Source organism: Leptodactylus fuscus, chromosome 5 (genome assembly GCF_031893055.1).
Source record: "Leptodactylus fuscus isolate aLepFus1 chromosome 5, aLepFus1.hap2, whole genome shotgun sequence".
Lineage (NCBI taxonomy): Eukaryota > Metazoa > Chordata > Amphibia > Anura > Leptodactylidae > Leptodactylus > Leptodactylus fuscus.
In genome coordinates this window covers 209,676,352-209,691,728 of record NC_134269.1, presented here as the reverse complement: position 1 = coordinate 209,691,728, position 15,377 = coordinate 209,676,352, and positions in this window count along the sequence as shown.

The window sequence follows — 15,377 nt, the reverse complement described above, 5'->3', positions numbered from 1 at the left end:
GAGTATAGAGACATCATGTGTTGACACATAGAGAGCCTGTGGCTACAATTACATGTGTATGAGAACTTCCAGAAGTGCTGACATTACAATAGGCAGAAATATAACAAGTAACCATGGCCCCAATATACCAGAGCTAGTCCACCTTATGTAACTAGTTCAGAGATGTTGAGGAGTGTACACTTATCTTGGGCTCACACGGTGATGTCACAGTAGAGGGATAATACACACAGTGATGTCACAGTACAAGGATAATACACACAGTGATGTCACAGTACAGGGATAATACACACAGTGATGTCACAGTACAGGGATAATACACACAGTGATGTCACAGTACAGGGATAATACACACAGTGATGTCACAGTACAAGGATAATACATACAGTGATGTCACAGTACAGAGATAATACACACAGTGATGTCACAGTACAGGGATAATACACACAGTGATGTCACAGTACAAGGATAATACACACAGTGATGTCACAGTACAGGGATAATACACACAGTGATGTCACAGTACAGAGATAATATACACAGTGATGTCACAGTACAGGGATAATACACACAGTGATGTCACAGTAGAGGGATAATACACACAGTGATGTCACAGTACAAGGATAATACACACAGTGATGTCACAGTACAGGGATAATACACACAGTGATGTCACAGTACAAGGATAATACACACAGTGATGTCACAGTACAGGGATAATACACACAGTGATGTCACAGTACAGAGATAATATACACAGTGATGTCACAGTACAGGGATAATACACACAGTGATGTCACAGTACAGAGATAATACACACAGTGATGTCACAGTACAGGATAATACACACAGTGATGTCACAGCACAGGATAATACACACAGTGATGTCACAGTACAGGGATAATATACACAGTGATGTCACAGTACAGAGATAATACACACAGTGATGTCACAGTACAGAGATAATACACACAGTGATGTCACAGTACAGAGATAATACACACAGTGATGTCACAGTACAGAGATAATACACACAGTGATGTCACAGTACAGGGATAATACACACAGTGATGTCACAGTACAGGGATAATACACACAGTGATGTCACAGTACAGGGATAATACACACAGTGATGTCACAGTACAGAGATAATACACACAGTGATGTCACAGTACAGGGATAATACACACAGTGATGTCACAGTACAGAGATAATACACACAGTGATGTCACAGTACAGGGATAATACACACAGCATATTAAGAAAACAATAATGATGTCACACACAGGCAGTAAGATGTCCCAGTCAGCACTAGAGTTGCGTTGCGTTTTCATCATGCCCTTTCATCATCCACAGTTATAAGTAATTGTATACTAGGTCTCAGTGGAAATGGACCCTATAGCAGCTATATGTCTGCCATGCTGGTAGTACACCTATGAGACTAGGCAGAGAAGACATCTGCCTAGGGCACCACTAATACAGGAGGGGTGCAAATCAGGAAGTTAAAAACCAGTTCCCTGACTTCTTAATGAAAGGCGTGCATTATAGCAAAATAATGCTAAGGACTGGTGGGTAAGGGAAGCAATATTCTCTGTGATGCCAATGGAGCACATTATATACCTGATGCCTTGGGCACCAACAGTGCTTGTCCCGCCTTATAATTTCATCTATTAATCTGACTGCAGAGAACATAGGTAGAGGAGTGTAAAATAACAGAGGATTTGTGAGTCGACAAAAACCCCACAAGGATGTCATGTCTTGGTATGGGGGTCTCTTATAAAAATCCCCCAAAATGTTTAATATTATTTATAATTGAATGAGCTTTGTTCCTGTATACAATCACGTAGTTAGCCGCGCCATATGTATGGCATTTGTCATTGGGACTGCTCAGGTCCAGCCAGGGTTGCCTTGGCAACATTGGCATGTCGGTCCCTAGGTAACTGAAGAGCCGCACTCCGTGAGATAGATGGCATTGCACAGCGTGGGCACGGTGCCACCCATACCTTCCTGCTCTTGCTGTGAGTTTGGTGGCGGTTATATTTACAGATCGTCTTAACTATCCATTTATTTTGTTGCAGTTTATTTGGTCATTTGTTGCCCCTCTCAGGGGTGTAAGAGTTAATCGGGCTGCGGTGTCTGTGCAGCTTTAAGAGGCAGCACCGGTGGGGGGATGCTGCTGCTGTTGTGAGCCAGTCAGACGTTGACTAGATTTTGTATTGATGCCTCCATCTGAAGCCGCCCGGGAGACTCATGTTTACTCTTGAATACGTGGACCGGTGCCAGGTTGGCACTGCTCTCCATGTTTATACATTGAAATTCAGGGCATGACTCTGACTTCCAAATGATCCTCTCAAATTAGTGCTCATTTCGCAGAATGCACAGGCTGCTTGTGACAACTCTGTAAAGGGTCTGAGAATAACAGTAGGCCCGGAGATTAACCCATAGCATGCTGTAAGGGCAGATACAGTCAGGCTTGTTACCAAAAATATACTAGGAGCCATGGGATATTAAAAGATGGATAGATAGATAGATAGATAGATAGATAGATAGATAGATAGATACAAAGATAAACATATAGATAAATAATAAGTAAAAAGCCAAATAGATTATGGATAGAGATTCAAGCTTGAGAAAAGTCCTACAGATATTGCATCGAAAATTTGTGGATGTGCATAAATCCACGGTGGTTTTTGTTCACTAATTTGGAGGGTTCTTTGCATCTCTTTTTTTCATGTACAAGGGATCTTATGTCTTATTATTCTGAAGATGTACATGTGCTGCTCTATACAAGGAATTTTTAGATAGATATATAGATAGAATGCATAGATAGGAGATAGATAGATAGATAGATAGATAGATAGATAGATAGATAGATAGATAGATAGGAGATAGATAGATAAAAAAAATGGATAGATAGATGGATAGATAGTTGTAAGGGAATTGCTAGAAAAGCAAGAAGAATACCCAGTAGCTGCTGGTGAACCCTGGGAGGAAGGGTTGCGAAGACAGTGATCCCTAAGCTGAATCCGTCCCCTGTCCCTGTCTATTTGCCTCACTGCCCCAGGAGATAGAAGACAACTGGGCGACAGCCTCTACCTTGATATAAGTGATGACACAGAATGCAGACGAGACAAACAACAATAAAAAGAGAGGTCAGCTAGCCAAGGGATCGATTCCAGTCAAGCAGCGCAGTACAGAGTCAAAATCCAAGAGAATAGTCACAAGAAAAGCCAGAGGTCAGAAATATGAATAGAGAAAGACAGAACGCACAAAGGCAATAGCAAGGTGAATGTGAGAAAACAATAAACAGGAAGGAAGAACCCACCCCCGGATTGATTGGCAGATAGACTGTCAATCACACAACGATTAGAGGAACAGAAGCAAACAAGGTGTAAAAGATGGGTGTGGTGGAAAATCATTTACAGAGGTGAGGGAATAGTGTTGCCTACATTTTGTGCTGATTTGGACTCTCCTTAGATAGATAAATAGATAGATAGATAGATAGATGATAGAAAGATAGGAGATAGGTAGATAGATAGGAGATAGATAGATAGATAGATAGGAGATAGATAGATAGATAGATAGATAGATAGATAGATAGACTTGCTTGAATTACATATTGATCTAATGTAGGATGCTGCTGTGCAACTTTTCCCCCCATCCCCCAGCACTTTATGCCCAGTATGTACATCATTATCTTCAGGACATGGCAGAATTACATTTTTCTCGCTCGTATATAATATCCAGATAAATTCTGCAACAATAACACTAATGTCTGACAGGCTGCTGGTGTATATGGCACATTTGTGTACATGGAAACGCATCCCAACGTGGTCTGAATGCAGAATTTCATTCATACTAGGAGAGTCACTTTGGCAACATGCATGGGCACTGAGAGGGAACATTCGGCAGACATATATGCAGAACAGCAGGGCATGCTGGGTCCATTATCTGAGAAAACATTCATATTGAACACTTGGATGCACTTCCTGGGCAATCTGCATAGGGGTCAATGAACCCTATATGGTGTGATGGGCAGGCTATACAAAGGGGTGAAAGCAGCGTATTGTGGGCATAAGAACCCAAAACTGAGATTATATACATACGGCAACTAGCACAGGATTTCACACTGTGATTTGACACACACATCATTTCCCTGTGAGCCAGTGTAATATAATATAACATAATATATAATAATAAATGTGCCGCCATATAACATCATAGCAAGATGGTGCAATGAACTGCTAGTGGATGGGGAATGCATGCCGCATCCCTCCTATTCACATAGGAAGCCCCATATTGCTGAGGATGGGACTGCTCCTATAACTACAGGCTGTGCATGGTCTGGATGTCGGATCCCCCCATTACACACTGATGACCTATACTTTGGCTATGGGGCTGGACAACCCCTTTACAGTCAACAGAATTAAGGAAATTCAGCTGTCCCGTTCCTTCCCAAGAGATGTTATCATGTCAGGCCCCCACTTTTAGGTAGAGAGGTAGGCCTTTACCACATCTCTACTTTGGGCTACCCATTGGTAGCATGGCGGACTAAATTGGCAGATCAGGGAGATCACGTCACGTCAGTCTGCCATTGTTTTCAGAAGTCTATCAGTGATAAATGATACATGTTCATATCAGTCAGAACAAGAGGAGCAGGGACTTCATAAATAGGGTTCTGGGCCGTATTTTTCGGTGCCATAAATACACTAATAAATCGTCACCGCTCTGCAGCTTAATATAGGGAATTCTGTGAAAACAAGACAAAGCAGGCAAATCTCTCTTGAGGGACACTACGTGCTGAATCCAGCTGTAATGATGAGGTAGAGGTAGCAGGGGACCGGGGGGGTGGGCATGAGTTGGCATGCTATCACACCCTCCATTTTAATCCCAGCTGGTACCAAATTCCTTGTGCAACAGAGGGTAATCCAGCTCAGTTCACAGATTGCACATCCGTCATTCACGTCTTAACCTTTTCAGAGCACCCAGCTATTGTTTCACTGTGCATTAATCCAAAAAAAAAAAAAATCCTTCCATGGCATGTGAAACAAAACCTTGCCGTCTTTGACCTTGTATTGACCTTGATGTTCAGAGACGGATTAAAATATTTGTGCAATAGGCAAAAAAAAAAAAAAAAGTTTGCACTAATACACTAATAGGTCTGAGACTGCAAGAAGAGGGCTGGCTATAAGCATGGCTGTGCTGCCCGCGTGATGGAGGAGGCTCGAATTGTTGACAACCTCAATGGGGGCAGTGGCACGCTGAGCTTCTGCAGACTGCCTGCCTTGACCTATAAACCCGATGCGACTGAAATAAATGCAAATGATCCTGACTTGCTTCACATACCACTAAGTTGTGTCTAGCAGGCAGACAATAAGCCACTGTCCCACCCATGCCATGCACGCAGCCTGGGAAAAAAAAAAGAGACGGCAACGGAGGATCACTCGGCGCACAAAAACTATGCTCCTCGTCACAGTGATCTTCTTTCACCTTGAAGAGCGTGCAGGCTACAAAGTAACATCGAGCCGGGGGGCGATATTTGAGAAGTGTCGTTGGGAATGGCATATTTAGAAAAAAAAAAAAGTAATAGAAGTGTCTCCCATTTACATATGCAAATGAAGCTGGCATTTGCTTAATTAATGAAACTGGCAAATACAATGCCGCCAGTGCGCACTGGATCACGCTAGAATGGTCGCATTAATGAGGCTGATTTGATATTTCCTTTCTAAGAGACACCACGGAGAGCGGTATTAAAAATTAGGCTTTGGAAGAGAAATCTGGCACGGATCTCGGCTTTGGAATGGTGGGCACCGGCAGAAGTGCACAGTGGGACCATATGCTGCCTTGCAGTCCTGTTCTGTAGGGCGAGGAGCTTGGTCCAGGGACCACAGTGTCTTCTGAACCAGGGATTTGATCTGCTCATAACTATTTATGTACAGGATACAAGGGTTATTTATCACTGGCCTCGGGGGCCTTATTCACATATCACCAGGTAGAGATGTGGTAAATCCCGTGTACACTATTACCGTCAGGTAGAGATCTGATAGATACTGAATGTATTATTACCACCAGGTAGAGATCTGGTAAATTCAACCACCCGATCCTTATTTCCCCCAACATCTGAGTGGAGCTACACAATGTATTGGTCATATTTTTCTAACTTCTTTATAATGACAACAATAAACCAAAGAATAGTCATAAAAATTATTAGCGTATTTACCTTCATGCATTTCTGTCCAAGCCGTTTTCTGGCAAATAATATCATCTGCAATATAAGAGGAAATTTACAGTGTTTATTAAAATATTTACTACAGTATACATCCAAATTTCACAATAATTTCACAGTTAATATAAAAAAATATATACTACAAAAAGTTCAATTACTGTGTACATACTTTACGTTACTTATCCTGTATTATACTCCAGAGCTGCGCTCACTATTCTGCTGGTACAGTCACTGTGTACATACATTACATTACTTATCCTGTATTATACTCCAGAGCTGCGCTCACTATTCTGCTGGTGCAGTCACTGTGTACATACATTACTTATCCTGTATTATACTCCAGAGCTGCGCTCACTATTCTGCTGGTACAGTCACTGTGTACATACATTACATTACTTATCCTGTACTGATCCTGAGTTATAGTCTGTATTATAACCCAGAGCTGCACTCACTATTCTGCTGGTGCAGTCACTGTGTATATACTGTACATTACATTACTTATCCTGTATTATACTCCAGAGCTGCGCTCAATATTCTGCTGGTGCAGTCACTGTGTACATACATTACTTATCCTGTACTGATCCTGGGTTACACCCTGTATTGTATTCACATAAAGCTCAGTATAGCTACTACCTTTCAGCACATACCACATTACCATTCACACAGTGCACAATGTGGATCCTCAGTGAAAGTTTTACCTTTGCCCTTTAGAATATAATGTCCACACTGTATATAGTGTTATGTCACAATCAAAACTAATTTAGAAGAATATGCTAATTAGACCGTAAAGCTGAAGCGTTTAACTCTCCCAATGCTTCAGTTCAGGGGCCATCAGATATGATAAAGATGTGACAAAGATGATAACACCCAGGCACATCTTAATGAAGGGGATCCATGAGCCTTAAGGAAGAACCTTGGGCTAACCATGTCTAGATGACACTCTGCCATTCCCCAGTGTAATAGTAAGATAGAGCATGAGATGAGGAGATGGCCGCCTGGGCTTTATTCTGAAAAGATGCTTCACAAAACCCTCCTGGAAGAAGGTTGGCACAAATTGGTTTAGATCCCAAAGGGGCTATATCAAGAGAGCGAGAAGGAAAAATGAGCAGCTTTCGACAGGCGAAGTCTGTATCTGATCTATTTCTAAACACTTGGAAAATGAGAACATCAAAGAATACAGAGGGGGGAGAAAAACACACAATACCCGCTATTCTACAAACAACCCTCAGAAAAACAACATGTTGCTACAGAACGCGACGAGCCTGACAAAGTAGTGGCCATACACATTGGTCTAACATTGCTAAACATGGAAATTTCAACAAAACTAATCATTGTTCGAGAGAAACTTTATGAACAGTCGTTTTGGAATGAAGTCCACCATGTTTTTGTCCCATACTTGCTAGTCCACGGGCCTTCTTTCTATAAAAGGACATTCCCGGATCGTCCATAGACTGATTATTCATCCTTTGACAGGTGTCGGTGACTTTAGTTCAGACGTGTCAAGTAATTCATTTTTTAGGTAATCTCTAGTCACTTGGCATAAATGGCCATAAGAATAGTTTAGGATTTACATCTATGTGAGCAATAAACATGAATGAAATTCGGAAGATTAGTTTTACAAATATTTGCGAGGTTGGTTTATCAGTTTAGTTTCGGACCTAAGTCGAAGTGCATTTTTATACTCCAAGGTCTCTTCAAACCCCAGAATATAATAAGTGGAGTAGAGATGAGCGAGTAGTATTCAATCGAATACCTCCCCTGCATAGCTATTGGTGTAAAAAAGCGCCAGGTAAGGTGGGAGGGGCATCGAATTTTTACTGTGTTTACTGCATGGTATTCGACCGATTACACCAATAACTATGCAGGGGAGGTATTCGATCGAATACTAGTTGCTCATCTCTAAATTGGAGGCCTAGAAGAGGTGCAGAAACATAGTAAACACTTATACTCACCTTCCCACACCTCTCCTAGGCATCCTTGCAGTTTTTGGCTTTCTTTTTGGGTCCTTTTCAAGTCTCCTGTCTGATGTCATATATCCTGGGGGACTGCTGAGTCTTGTGATTGGGCTTCAGAAGTCACATAGGGCATACTGACATCATAACGCCACGTGTTGTTGGTGTACCCCATGTGACTACTGAGGCCCAATCACAATCCCTCCAATTGGGGCTTTTGACATCACCCGGGAGGCCAGCCGAGGATTCATAGACAGAGTTGGACACAACAAGGATGTCCGGGAGAGATGAGGGAAGGTGAATATAAATGATTATTATGTTTCTACACTTTCCCTGAACTACCTCCTATACTCTGACGTCTATAGAGACACAAACTATAATAGTGATTTATGGGTGGCGAATACCAAAAGTTTCGGGTTCATGTTGATTTTGAAGTAAACCAGTTTTCTCATCTCTAACTACCGGAAGTAACAATTTTTTAACTCATTTTATATAAAGTCCTTTAATAGGTTTAGACCTCTGGATCTCTAGAAAATCCCTTGTGGGTAGAAGACTTCATAACAACAAGATATTGAGCTACTCTAAAAGGGGGAACTCAGGGGAACTGATCAGCAAGTATTTGATTTCCCTACAGCACACCCGCAGGCAGGAAAAGGTATTGCAAGATATCAAAGGAGTATTCTAGTTTGAACAAGTGACCTCCTATTCAATAGGGACTGCCAGAGATTTCCAACAGCCACATTAAAATGAATGGAACAGGGACTCTGGTCGGAACTAGGGTGCAAAACAACCTAGTTTGTAAGATCATGGGGGATGGGATCCATAATCAGCAAGTAGGGGGTAACTTGTTCTAATTGGAATACCCCACTAACTCACAATCTGAGATGTTTTATAAACCAACCATGTCGGGACAGGTGTATGTGCCTGAAATAGTAGTACCCCTTTAAGCATGCACCATACGACTACCCCTATATGTACCTATCCATGAGTAGAAACTGATATACATCAAGACGAATGCTGAGACTATGCAGCACTTGTGAGCCTGTATTCACAGTAAACCTGACCTTTGCATTTGTAATTTTCTTGGCGAGTAGATGTAACTCGCAGCTGTCAAAATATCCTTCACGAAAAAGCAAATTAACATTACTAGGAGTCTCTGCTGAGAGTAAAATGAGGGCTAAAATGGAGGGATGTTCGGTTCCAGCCCCCAAACAAGCATCAGAAATGTATGATTTTCCTTTGTGCGAAGGGTCGGTATTGAAGGGTCCAGAGACCAGAAGACAATCATTCAGGGCTGAAGTTATAATTTACTGACAGGTCACTGTAAAGCCAAACTGAAAGCGCCAACAAAAATATAGTAAAAATTATCAACACAATTGTAGCTGTCAAGCTCTGTCCCGTTCTTAACCACTTCAGAACTGGGTCACGGCTCTAATATTTTTTTTTTTTTTCTGTTATAGGCTTGTGATATCAGATTTGGGTAAGAATTTTTACAATTTTGCCTACCCTACATTTTTATGCGGTCATTCTGCCAGTAAGCAAATATAACAAATGCCTTATAATGGTATGAAATAAAAATTTATTTATCATTACCCCATTGTCCATTCTACCACTTCCCAATCTCCCGCTAATTTCTGTACATTGCCCACTAATCACTATGTCCTTAAATCCAATTTGGTAAAGGTGGATAATCCCTTAATACACAGTCCAGTCACATTAATGTTACCACCTGTCAAAATCCAGAATAACCACCTTTGGCAGAGCGGACCACTGTGAGACGTGCAGGAAGAGAGGGGATGTTGTGATGATGTTCACTGGGTGTTGAACCATGCCGACACCAGTGCCGTGTCCATCTGCGCTAGGTTACGCGGTTGAGCATTCATGGCGCGAACAACCCGATCGAGGTGGTCCCATAGATTCTCGGTTGAGTTCAAGCCCGGGGAATTTGCTGGTCAAGGCAGTATGGTAAACTCATCCTGGTGCTCCTCGAACCACACACGTACACTGTGAGCTTTATGACACGTCGCATTGTCCTGCTGGTAGATGCCATCATCCTGAGGAAAAACAATTCGCATGTAGGGGTGAACATAGTCCGCAAGGATAGATGCATACTTGTGTTGATCCATTGTGCCTTCCACAATGATGAGTGCACCCAGATGGCTGATGACACGTGCCTTCTGCGATTGGTTATTTAACGTTGACGTCAAAAGTAGGCGGTGGTCACATTCATATGACTGGACTATGTATATGCCAGTATATTACCATGTGTGTGTTAAATACATAGACAGGTGGTTACACGGGTATCTTTCAGTATGCCCAAGCTCTTCTAAAGACCTTGTATCCCACTGACACAAAGGAGCAAGAAGCCTTAGTTTTACCTCCTTTAAGAAACTATCAGCATTGACTATGCTATAGATGGGTTAACTGGTGGATATCAATGTCTTAGAGCAACCACACTAGTAATATGTTATTGTGCACTGTGGCGCTACTCTTTACAGTGATGTCAGTGAGTCAAGGATTTAAATAGGTTTTCTGAATTTCTTAAAGAGGTTAAGAAATAACCTATACTCACATTTTCAGTGTTCTGCTACTTTGGTTCCCATTAGTCTGCAGTGATAATGTTAAGCACATTGGTCACGTTGGTGCTGAGGGCAGTCACTGGCATCTTGGTCATGTAAGTTGGCCAGTCATCGCATGTAGCAGTTGTGTAAACAATGTACGTGATGTCATTACTGTAGGAGCAGCAACCAATGGCTACAGTTATACATTATACAGCTATGGGCAACAGCTCTTCTTCCTCACCCACTACATGTTGAGCTTTGTAGTCAGTAGGGGCAGAGGAATAAACTGCTGCCAGACACCATGACTGATCCTTTTTTCCTCTTCTTCTGCCCTAAGGTGAGAGTCTGGACACCACACGTGAGATGGTCTGCTGCTTCCCCCAAAATCCATGGGTTTGTTCAACGTTCACCTTGAAAATAATATGAAAACTTCTGCAAGTCCTCCACGTCCAACATGTGGTAATGGGTGTAAAGACACTAGGAGGATTTATAAAGACTGATGTCCTGTACGTCAGTCTTTATCAAGTTGGCATAAGAATTACCTGAATTATTAAGAGGCTCTGACCTGTAGTAAGGGGCTGACTGTAGTAGGCTTCAGGTATAACACGTTTTCTTGGGTGAGTTATAGTTGAGCTGAAGTGTCTCCGACCCGGCCCGCCCTGTCTTGCTCTTCCGCTGCTGGCAAGTGAGGAGCAGAAAGAACAAAAAGGAAAATTTTTGCCACAAGAAAGGGTCTTGCGTAGGGTTGAGCCGATCTTGAGATTTCAGGATTGTTTTTAAAATCCGATATCTGATCATTTTCCAGCCGACTCCGATCGTGAAATTTGCTTGATCGCCGATCGGGATCCGATCTTTCCCTATCCTAATCGCTCAACTCTAGTCGTGTGACATTAAATCATCAACTACCGCTGAGAAAGGTTTCAGCTCTTAAGACTGAAGAATTAAGAAGGCTGCTCTGGAGTAAAGGCTGTAAAACTGGATCTATACAAGATCTTTTCCACATAGGTCTAGTCTGTTTCGGTAGTTTCATTCTATATGTAACCTAACGTGAGAAGGCGAACATTAACTTCCATGTTAGATATATTACTTTAGAAAAGCCATAATAAAACCCAACTCCGATTGTCTCAGCCACATCTCCCTAGAAATTTAGCAGTAGTCTGTTCCGCCAATGAGGAATTGCTGCCAAAATTTTTACTCACCTATTTTGCGCAGTGTTAATATCGGCGGTGTCGGATTTTACACACAAGGAAGCCTGTATAATTGTTTTTGCATGCATGTCCTTTAAATGCCCTTCTCCTTCAGATACCATTGTTAGACTCACGTTAATAAAACATTCAGCTGAAATCTGGCTGCTGGCCATACATCCACAACAATCTGACATCCCTCTACCAAACATTATGTCTTTTATAACAACTATGTCCTACTGACGTACGTGAGCTATTCCAGCTGGCCGTGACACAAAGAATTAGAACAATTAGGCCCCAGAATCTGACATGAAATGGTAAAAAATGTATATAGAAAGAAGAAGATAACAAGATTGCCGACGTAGCGATTAGCCGTGAGTGCCGGTGATTGCCGCCATTTTGAATGGTTTGTATACAAGTACATGTAAACCTGACTAATGGCTTCTGATGGGAACATGATAGGGCTGTAGAAAACTTGAAGCTGCTTTGTCTTAGGGCTTATGGATAACTATCATGTTAGGAATGACAACAACCATATAACTAATAATCTTTCACCAGGGACAATTAGATACTTTGCTCTCCTGGTTTATTTCTTACGTGAGCCAAGGGCCGGCCATGTTGGCCATACCTGATCATTCCTTCCTCCATCTAACACAGAAGCTGACTGACACACTCATTTAAAGGCAACTTTCATACATGGCGTCTTTGTAGCTGGATTCTGTGAGATATCTCCTTCGACTTCTGCAATTGAAAAAAAGTTGAGAGACCTTACGCATGCTAGTTATCCAAAATTGGTAGGTTTGGCTGGCATTCATCTAATATATGTGGCCCCTTTCATTTCTGATTTTGTAATATATGGCCAATATCATGTCTTGGGTGGAAACGGCCAAGATGGGAACAAAGTTTAAAACTACACCTTTAGTTAACAGAAGGATGAAGGAATTGGATGTTGGATTGATAATCCTAAGCATTGTCACTCAATATCAAAATCCCAGATAACCCTTTTAGAACATCAATATGAATGCCAAGTTACAAGTTGATTGAAGACACTAATTTTGATGGGCATGGTCAACAATCACTTGTATTTGGTTCCCCTCCGATGGTCCCATGATGGCAGATGTTGAGAGAAAGACGGATCAAATATGTTGAATTTTATAATAGCTGTTCCTTTCTTATTGCCAGAGGGGTCTGGCAAAGGCTTAATATCCTCTCTTCACTGAAATATTCATGGTTGGCCAAGCCAAGGTCGGCCACATGGGTTTGTCCAAGACTTTCTATGTGTGAATAACTGGATGGATGTCATATTCTTCGTCTCTACGCCTCTTTCCTGGATACACGCATATCATATACCTGCATGTTTCTTTAAGGTTACAGAATTGTCAAGGCGTCTTTACAGGAGTCTGGTAGTTAAGAAACATCTGATGAAGTCAGCTCTTGGCCCTTCATCTGGCCCATCTCCTGTATTGTGACTGGGCAGCTGCACTCTGGTTGATCAACGTCCAACCTAAGCCATCGGACAGATATGGCTCGTTGACTTTGTCCCATCGCAAACCGTCCAAGCTCAGCGCAGATTTCTGGCTCCAATGACTTCACCCAGGACTTCTCCGAGTGCAGCTGCTATTTATTTTGTCAGAGTCTGATTAGTATTTGGAGACCATTTTCCCCCATTCTGTACAGACAGTAAGAGGCTTGAGACTGAAAACAAACAACACTTGCTGCCATAGATCCCATAGATTATTACTTATGTTGAGCTGGAATGTGAAATCACCTTCGTAAAATTTCTAATTTTTTTTTTAAACTACAATACTATATACTACATGGACTTTAGGATGATATCAGTCATGATATCATATCACAAGGACTCCCCAACTTCCCCAGAATAAATCTGGAATCCAGAATCGGGATTTATGATCTCTTTGTTTTAGTTGCCTATACATATAACAATAGTCGAATAAGTGGACTCCATTTGATCAAATCCTCAGAAGGTACTTTTTGTACTTTCCAAGAACAAGATTCCTGGAAGATAAGAACACGTCCTTTTATACTCCCCCAACACAACCTACGCTTATCACTCTTTGTGACATTTCTTTGATTATGTTGTTGAGAAGACTTTGCCTCAAGAGAAACTTTGTTCCCGATGCCAATATTTATCTGTTTTTCTCTTTTATGATAGAGGAGATGAATGAAGATGGAAATCCCATGTTGTTAGGGTTTTGAGTTTTAAGTCAAGAAGAAAAGAAACAGCAATAGGAAACGGTACAAGACCAAAAATCTTTAAATGCTCCTTTGGAGTTTCCTTTTGTATGGTGACTCCATATGGCTGCATACCTACTTCTACATAGTGTCGCAATCCATATACATCCGTACAAGCTCCCTATTCTGCCGTGTGCATGAGGGCTTGTTTAATGTAAAGTTGATTGTACACATTTGGTAATTTATGGCTCAATCCATCAATTCTGTGGTGGGATTGTCTGAATACCTATTGGACACAGGGCTCTCCCGATTCCTTACACCTTTTCTTCTTGAGGCATGTTTGACTTCCTGTTCCAGTGTAAGGCAATGTTCCTCTTCCCATTGAAAAAAATGTGTGTTCATGGTGGAATCATGAGTAATAGCAATTTTTAAGGGGTTATTCCATGATTATAACACAGGATAGGTGATAAATGTCTGATCGATGCAGGTCCCAACACTGGGTGCCCCACTGATCACGAGAATGGGAGGGTTCGTGTCCTCAATTTGAATAGAGAGAGGATTGCGTAAGGGCCCCTTCACACTACTGATACACTTCCTGATTCTGAACGTTAAAACACGGTCAGAATCAGCGCGTATAAAGCAGATCCCATTCATGTCAATGGGGAGCCGGCTCACGTGTATGGCTCGCCGTGTGAAGGGGCTCGGCACTCGGCTCAGTCCGAGCCGTACACGTGAGCACTTCCCATTCACTTCAATGGGAGTGCTCGTAGAGTAAAAAGCAGCCCATTCATTTCCATTGAAATGAATGGGATCTGCTTTATACGCGCTGATTCTGACCGTGTTTTAACGTTCAGAATCAGGCAGCGTATCAGTAGTGTGAAGGGGCCCTAAGAGTGAATGGGAATGACAAAAATATTAGACCTCTGTACTGGGCTATTTCCATCAATCTCAAAGAAATTTCACGGAGCAGCAATGCACATTCGGCAATGACGCTCCAAACTACTGGGCCACCCTGTTCTATGGCTGATCGAGACAAGTGAGTACAGTGAATGAATAACTTTATCAGCCCCATAGACTTTAGACGGAGTGTAAGGAAGAATGTGGGACTAAAATCATCTTTACTATGACTACCTTTGATGCAAAACATTAGGAAGGTTTGGGCCTACTCATTCATGAGTTCACACCCAATTACGAGGGTTAGTACATTGCTTACGTGATCATAGTCAAGAAACATCCACATCGTCTGTAGGAAAATGTAAAGCTC